The following is an 8,939-nucleotide window of genomic DNA, read 5'->3' on the forward strand; positions in this document are numbered from 1 at the left end:
TCAGAGCATCCTACATCAGCTAACGATAATGGAGCCATTTATCCAACAACACATCAATGAGCTTCGCGAGCAAAATCCTGGGCATACAGATGATTGGGTAATGAAGCAACATAAGCAGCGGTTCAACACATGGCTAATGGTGAAGGACATTCCACGTGGAGAAACAATAGAAGAACAAACCATCAAGGGCTTGGCATCTGGACCATCACGCCAGGTCACAACATGGCAAACCTATGGCATTAGTGGATTCACATTTTGTACCAAGTCCAAGGACAAAAAGAGCATGTCACAAAACAGTGGTGTTCGATGCGAAGCCATAGATGATGAAACTGGTGAGATTATTACATATTTTGGCTTTATTGAGGACATATGGGAACTAGACTATGGTACATTTCAGATCTCGGTTTTCCGATGTCAATGGGTTGAAGACAAACATGTCACGGTAGACAACTATGGGGTCAGAGTTCTTGATCTAAGTAAGGTAGGTTACAAAGATGACCCATGGATCCTTGCTAATCGTGCTGCACAAGTCTTCTATGCTGAACAGATCATTTCTAACAATGAGAAGAAAAGCACCGACAAACCGAAGCATGTAGTTTTTCCTGGAAAACAACAAGCTATAGGAGTTGATGGTGTATCTGATTTAGAGGATTTTAACCAGTTCAATGACATGTCTCTTTTCATAGACCATCCAACCAAGATAAGGAACGTTGAGCGAAGCATCCCACGCAATTCGATGCCCTGGGTACGCCACGATGGACAAGGCAGAACAATAGCTCCCTAGATTATATAGTTGTCATGTAATTGATTATTGTTAGGACATGTCATGTAATTGATTATTGTTAGCGACAAACCGAAGCATGTAATTTTACACGACTTTCTAGAGAGGAGAGGGAGAGGGAGAGAGAGCTATTGTTGCCAATGCGCTCGGAGCAGGTCCAGCACTTACCGTCTGTGCGGATGCAGCACTTTGCACATCGAGAATGCCCGTTCTTGCACTGATTTTACACAGAGCAGAGCATCATGCTGGAGCCTACCGATCAATATGTACTGTATATATACATGCATGGTAATCTGACTTGCCATGAAAACTTCGCACTGGAAGGGTAGGCAGCAGATGTCACACTCCAGCGCGTCCTTCTCCATGGATAGTGTCACAGTCGCCTCTTCCTCATCCTCCAACCCCGCCTCTTCCTCATCCTCCACCACCACCTTGGCTTTCTTTGGAGTGCCGCCGTCATGGTTTATCACCTAGAACGAGGTAAAATAAAAGCAGGGAGGACTATTCGACTAATATATACATATCAGGCAGTAAGAAACAAGCATCTTCAAAGAACATGTTGTAAAAGAACTTGGAAAGATGTTTACCAGATCTGATACTTGTGAAAGAACTTCACACCAATGGTGATGAGAGACGCGAAGCCATGAGACGACGTAGTATTTAAACACTACAAGAACGGGCATTCTAGTGACAGAGGAGGGAGAGAGAGGGAAGAGAGAGGAGGGAAAGAGGAGAGAGAGAGGAGAGAGAGGAGAGAGAGGAGAGAGAGAGGAGAGAGAGAGGATAGAGAGAGAGAGGAGAGAGAGGGAGAGGGGAGAGAGAGGAGCTAGGGAGAGGAGAGAGAGGAGAGAGAGGATAGAGAGAGAGAGGAGCTAGGGAGAGGAGAGAGAGGAGAGAGAGAGGGAGAGATAGAGGAGGGAGAGGGGAGAGAGAGGAGAGAGAGGAGAGAGAGAGGGGAGAGAGAGGGGAGAGAGAGAGAAGTAATATATAAATATATATATTATGTATACTAAATATATATATTTATATATTTAATATGTACAAAAATTTATATACTTAATGTATGAATATACAATAAAAAATAATATACTAAAAACATTTCTACTGGCAGTTGACAATGAAAACCGCCAGTAGAAATTAATTTTTACTGGCGGTTGTCGATGAAAACCGCCAGTAGAAATGGCCTCCACAGTCTGTGGATGGCATTTCTACTGGCGGTTCTCTATGACAACCGCCAGTAGAAATGATTTCTACTGGCGGTTTTCATTGTCAACCGCCAGTAGAAATATCTCCTATATAAAGGAGCGAGCGCGGGGCCGAAATTTCGCTAAGTCTTTGGCGCCCTGTCTTTTACACTTCCCGCCGTCAGGCTGCCGAAATTTCGCCCCGGCGATCTTCTCCTCCGTGCGCCGCCGTCGTCCACGCCGTCGTCCACGCCGTCGTCCCCGCGCCGTAGGTGAGTTCTTCTCCCTCTCTCTCTCCCTTTCTTCGTCTATGAGTGATCGCTCGGGCTCGGCCGGGCGCCATGCGCGCCGCCGCCGCGCGCACGCGGGCGCACGCCGCCGCCGCCGCCGTCTCGGTCTAGGAGTGAGAGGGAAGAGAGAGGAGGAAGAGGGAAGAGAGGGAGAGCCCTGCGCGCGTCTCTGCATAGAGTGAGAGAGACGAGGGCGCACGCGCCGCCGCCGCCGAGAGGGAGGAAGAGAGAGGAAGGAGAGGGAGAGGGAAGAGAGAGGAGGGAGAGGGAGAGAGATAGAGGGAGGGAGAGGAGGGTGAGAGAGAGAGAGGAGGGAGAGGAGAGAGATAGAGAGAGGGAGAGAGATAGAGGGAGAGGAGAGAGATAGAGGGAGGGAGAGGAGGGTGAGAGAGAGAGGAGGGAGAGGAGAGAGATAGAGAGAGGGAGAGAGATAGAGGGAGAGGAGATAGATAGAGGGAGGGAGAGGAGGGTGAGAGAGAGAGAGGAGGGAGAGGAGAGAGATAGAGAGAGGAGAGGAGATGAGAGTATTCATACAATACTTATTTTTATTCATATGTGTGTTCATATGTGTTCAAATGTATGTGTTCAATATATATATGTGTTCATATGTGTTCAAATGTATGTGTTCAATATATATGTGTGTTCATATGTGTTCAAATGTATGTGTTCAATATATATATGTGTGTTCATATGTGTTCAAATGTATGTTGAATATATACATTGTAATTTTATCAAGTCAATGAACTATCTTCGAGTACTATTGGGAAGTGTATCTCTTTGATGTATTTTTTTTTCTAGTGATATCGATGGTGCCGAGTAGCACCAAATTTGGACTTGTGTCCATATCTATAGATGCTAGTAGTTGAGCACTAGCTAGCGCCTACAATCTTGACTACCTCATCCCTATTCTCTGTAGGACCCCAAGAAGAGATTAAACCCTGTAGTCTACCACCTCCCGTTATTTGTGGGCTTCACCGATGGCTGGAAACATTTGGTGATAGCAAACGACCTTCGGGCTGAAGACGTCTGCGAGCTTGTTAAGAGGCCAGACGATGTTGAGCCGGTGTACTATGTCCGGATGTGTGGTCACAAAATTAAAAGCTGCCCCGGCTGCATGTGTGTGCTTCTCTTCTCTTAGGTGGGGTGCTAAGTGATCTTAGTAGCCGACATAAGAGAAGAGAAGCGCACAGATGAAGCCGGGGCGGCTTTATTTTGTGACCACACATCCGGACAGAGTACACCGGCTCACCATCGTCTGGCCCCTTAACAAGCTCGCAGACGTCCACAGCCCGAAGGTCGTTTGCTATCACCAAATGTTTCCCGCCCTCGGTGAAGCCCACAAATAACGGGAGGTGGTAGACCACAGGGCTTAATCTCTTCTTGGGGTCCTACAGGGCTTAATCTCTTCTTGGGGTCCTTCAGCATGGCTGTGATGTTATAATGCTGAAGGACCCCAAGAAGAGATTAAACCCTGTAGTCTACCACCTCCCGTTATTTGTGGGCTTCACCGATGGCTGGAAACATTTGGTGATAGCAAACGACCTTCGGGCTGAAGACGTCTGCGAGCTTGTTAAGAGGCCAGACGATGTTGAGCCGGTGTACTATGTCCGGATGTGTGGTCACAAAATTAAAAGCTGCCCCGGCTGCATGTGTGTGCTTCTCTTCTCTTAGGTGGGGTGCTAAGTGATCTTAGTAGCCGACATAAGAGAAGAGAAGCGCACAGATGAAGCCGGGGCGACTTTATTTTGTGACCACACATCCGGACAGAGTACACCGGCTCACCATCGTCTGGCCCCTTAACAAGCTCGCAGACGTCCACAGCCCGAAGGTCGTTTGATGTCACCAAATGTTTCCCGCCCTCGGTGAAGCCCACAAATAACGGGAGGTGGTAGACCACAGGGCTTAATCTCTTCTTGGGTCCTACAGGGCTTAATCTCTTCTTGGGGTCCTTCAGCATTATACTATTTGTTAATATGAATTTAATTATTGCTTACGTTAATATGTGTTAATATGTATTTAATTATTGCTTATGTATTTGTATATATATAGCTCAATGAGTTCTCCGATCAAGGACCAAGATTTAGTGCCCGAGCACATGGACAAGAGTGTTGCTCAAGAACAATCCAGCAGTGAAGGATATGAAACGCCTAGCGACCCTTTTCCTACCACTAGCATAGATAGGGCTGCTCTCCGTGAGTTGCAACGTGACCCTACTTATGATCCACAAGAAGCTGAGGTAAAAGTACGCATCTTTAGCTTCGTATGTGTACCCTACTGATTTCACATGCATGATCTCTTGTGCATTTTATTACATGAATAGGAGGTCCTGTCTGAATTTCGTGCGATACTCGAAGAAGCCGTGGCACGAAACGAAGACGTACCGGAACAGACCAAGACAACAACCGAGACGTCAAGGAAAAGGAAGCAGAGCGATCGAAAAAGAGGTGACAGGGGGCTGAACAAGTTTCCCGACAAATCATACAAAATCTCAGACGTGAGCCCGAAAGGTCAGCCCCTAGCTCCAGAAGAGGCACTACCTAAGTTCCGGAATGCACTTGGGTTTTTAGTTAGAGATAATCTTGACATAACAATACGACAGTGGAGAGATGTGCCAGATGATGTCAAGAATCAAATATGGAATAAGCTATTAATGAGGTTCGTTCTGCCTCGGGGTTTAGAAGAACTCGTGAAGGAATACACGATGAAGCAGCTTGCAATCAATTTCCGAAACTGGAGGTCTGAGATGAACACAAAGTTTGCAAAGAAAGGTCTGGACCCGACCAAAAAATATAAAATCTCAGCAGGTCAGTGGGCAGTATTTCTAGAGCAGAGGAGCAGCCCTGATTTCATATCTCTAAGTGAGGCAAATTCAGAACTATCAAAGAAGAACAAGTACCGCCACCACCTAGGCACAGGTGGTTACAAGCGTCAGGTTCCTAAATGGAGACAAGAAGACGCCGAGAAGAAGGCTGCAGGGTTGCCGACGCTGTCCGAGCAACTTGGTGAAAGGGCGGCAAATTGGCTCCGTGCTAGAAAACCAAGGGAAACCGAGACCGGTGTATCTTTTGATGATCCCATTGTCGAAGAAGCGGCAAAAAACATATATACAATGGCAGCTAACGGCTGGTCTCGGTAACCCTGAGCATCCTGGCCGTGTACGAGGAATCTCGTCTAAGGAAGGATGGAAGGAAGGATTCGGACAACAGTGGGAAAGTCTGTACAGGAAACGTGATCGATACAAGGAAGAGATGGCGGATTATTTTAAGGAGGAGGCCAAGAAAGAGTTCAAAGCCATGATGTCTCAAATGCTATCGAATCCTCCTCCAGAATTGATGCAACAGTTGGCGAGTGCGATGTCTGTTCAACAGATGACCACTCCACAAATACAAATAATTCCAGCAGCTCAACCGCCGGCTTCCACAGATTGTACGACATTACCAAGCTCTGTTGCTTCAACGGGAAATAAGGACCGTTATCCAGTTGATGACATCACAAGGCCTGTGGCGTGCACACTGGTTATAAGATATGGTATTAACAATAAACGTACAAAGAAAGTAGCCACAGGCCTTGCGATCCCAGGACGTAAGTTCCATGGAAATGATATTCCAGATGATTATTGCAAAGTAGAAGTGTCGGCGGTCGTCCAAGGATCCGAGGACGACATGCTAGACATCCCTGGGCCCGAAGGTATCGAGAAACTTGGACAAGCTATCAATAATTTTATCCTTTGGCCTCGAAGGGATGTCGATTTGCTTGATTGGTCGAATTCGTCGCAGGCGTCGCAGGCCCAACCGTCTCCGCCTTCTCAAATTTTTGCTCCTATTGTACATCCATCATCCTCACCTCCTCAAACTTCACATGCTGCTCCTCATCCTTTTTCTGACCCACCGTCTCCGCCACAAGCATCACCATTCAGGGCTCCACCACCTTCTCCTCCCCATCCTCTTGGTGACCCACTGTCTACGCCACCATCAAGGGATCCACCTTCTCCACAACCATCAAAGGATCCAAGGCCATCAAAGAAATCTAAACTTCCTATTCCAAAATTGGTGTCCCCGTATCAGAAAAAGAAGAGTAAAGCTACTACTGCTGGCACAGCTCGGTTTTTGAAAGGGATTGGACGGAGCCTCACGTCACAAACTGTTGATTTGGCCAAGCACGAGGAGTCTGCAAAAAAGGCTGAGGCAATGGCCGCAAAAATAAAGAAGCCAACTAAGGCAGATTACAAAAACGTGCCTAAAAAATATGTGCCGGGCAGACCTCTGCTACCTCTTGAGAAACTAAGAAAGGTCCCGGCTGGTGTTAAAAGGTTGCATGACTGGTACATGCGGGCATCATCGGTTGGCATCGACACCATCAGTGTGCATATACCAGACCATGCTTTTATTGGTTCGGACCAAAAGGCCGTTGTTACATTCGAGGACATGTGGTTAATGATGAACCTTCAGAGACTCGACGTGCAACTTGTAACGATGTTTGCATTGTAAGTGTCGCTCATACTTCCACATATGTGTGTTATTATTAGTGAGCTGTATAAAATTTCAATATCTGACATGCACGTGTGACTTGCAGAATGCAACATGATCAGCAGGAGATTCTTTACGGTACCAAGCCCAATGCTAGTGCCAGTAAAAGGGTTGGGTATCTCAACCCAATACTTATATCCGAGGAAAGCCACACTTTTAGAATCGGGAAAGACAACGATGAATTACGGGGAAAGACGGACGAAGAAGTTGAGAAGCGTATAAAGGATATGAAGAAGGATTTTGAAGCTCGATACGCCACCTATATAGGACATGCAATGCTTCAATTTCAAGACAGGGAAGCCATAATAGCCCCGTACAACTTTAAGTAAGTGTGATTTTGCATAAATAAAATCAATAATTTCAATACACATGCATCACAAATTTGATTCGTACAGGGACCACTGGATATGCTTCCTCATTTATCCTAAGGATGGAAAGGTGCTGGTGCTCGACTCCTTGAACTTCGACCCTTCGACATATGCAGAATTCCTCAGCACCTTAGAGCTGTAAGCCTTTTCTATGCATGCATACTTTTATCGATTAAAATTTGAGAATAACATGGTGATTCTATTTGAGATCACAGGGCTTATAGATTCTATAAGATGAGAGGTGGAAAGTACGACCTGTCGAAAAAACTCGTGCCACTAGACATCCATCACCACTGGCCGGTAAGTATGTGATTTTATGAATACATATCATACACAATGTTGCAACTAAATAACCAATCTCCCGTTATGTAGTGCCACAAGCAACCACAAGGATCGGTCCTATGTGGATTCTATGCGTGCGAGTTCATGAGAATGAACGGACGATACATCACGAACCCTGACAAGGTATTATTAGTAATAGTCAAGTATGTATTTATGTCATTAAAGATGCAAATGTGTTATTATTGAGTATAAATAGATGATGTTTATAAAATTCCTTTACAGCAATTTCAACGAGGAAACCCGGAGAACTTGACCGAAGCTGCATTGTATGGCATAGTCGAGGACCTCTGCACATTCATATTGAAAGAGGTCATACCCGCAGAAGGAAAATATCACGATGCTTCCGGGACATTAGCTTTGCCAGAGTTCAGAATACTAACAGAAATTAGTAGATTATCTCTTAGCCGAGATAGTTATTAGAGCTTAGGTGAAAACTTATGATGTATAGAATGCATGAAGCATATATGGTTGTAAACAGAATACTTTGATGTATATAAATGTATGATAGAATTTAATTTCATGTTGCTTTCAATATCAATATAGATCTATATATATATGTTTGTGTGTGTGTAAATAAATAAATATATAATTCAGTATTGTTTGAAATTTTGAAAAAAGGCGGGAAAACTTCCACTGGCGGCTAAATAAAGAAAACCGCCAGTGAAAAGTGCATTTCCACTGGCGGTTTGCTTTATAAAACCGCCAGTGGAAATGCATTTTCACTGGCGGTTTTCTTTATTCAGCCGCCAGTGAAAATGCACTTTTCACTGGCGGTTCCAAAATAACCGCCAGTGGAAATGCTGATTTCCACTGACCCCTAGCACTGGCGGTACTGAAAAACGTCACTATAAATAGGTTTACGACCGCCACTATAGAGCTTGTCTGTACTAGTGTCTCGAGCCGACGAGCCGCACCCCAGGGGGTGAGCTCGACGAAGGCAACGTGTATCGAGCACGGCTTCCCGTGGGACGGGTAGCAGCACGCAAGCACTTCTCAGCGCAGCAGGCATAGGATGCCCGCACGAGCGATGGGACACGGGCGCCGGGAGTCGGCCGCACGGTAGCGGGGGTCCTCCAAGCAGTCACGGGTCCAAGACAACTCATGCGCCAGCGTAGCCGCTACGGTCGAGCCATCCAAAGCATCCCTCCGCGCTGGGCGCGGCGGGTCTGCTTGCGAGGACGGCGACCGAAGGTCCACCGAGCGCGGGAGAAACGGAAAACACATCGAGCAACGGGCCATCCCACGGTGCAGCCACTCGTCCAGGGCGTCTGGCCGGTGGTAGCCAGCCATAGCCGGTCGTGGCTGCGTCACGGCCGAACCATGGCCGGCCAGGCAGCCAACAGCGCCAGCCGGAGCTGGGCGCGGTAGGGTGCCGACCGGCCACGGCTAGGCCGCGAGGGGGTGCGGGGCTCGGCCGAGGAGACCTGGAGGAGACGCTGGAAACGCTA

Source organism: Zea mays, chromosome 6 (assembly GCF_902167145.1).
Source record: "Zea mays cultivar B73 chromosome 6, Zm-B73-REFERENCE-NAM-5.0, whole genome shotgun sequence".
Lineage (NCBI taxonomy): Eukaryota > Viridiplantae > Streptophyta > Magnoliopsida > Poales > Poaceae > Zea > Zea mays.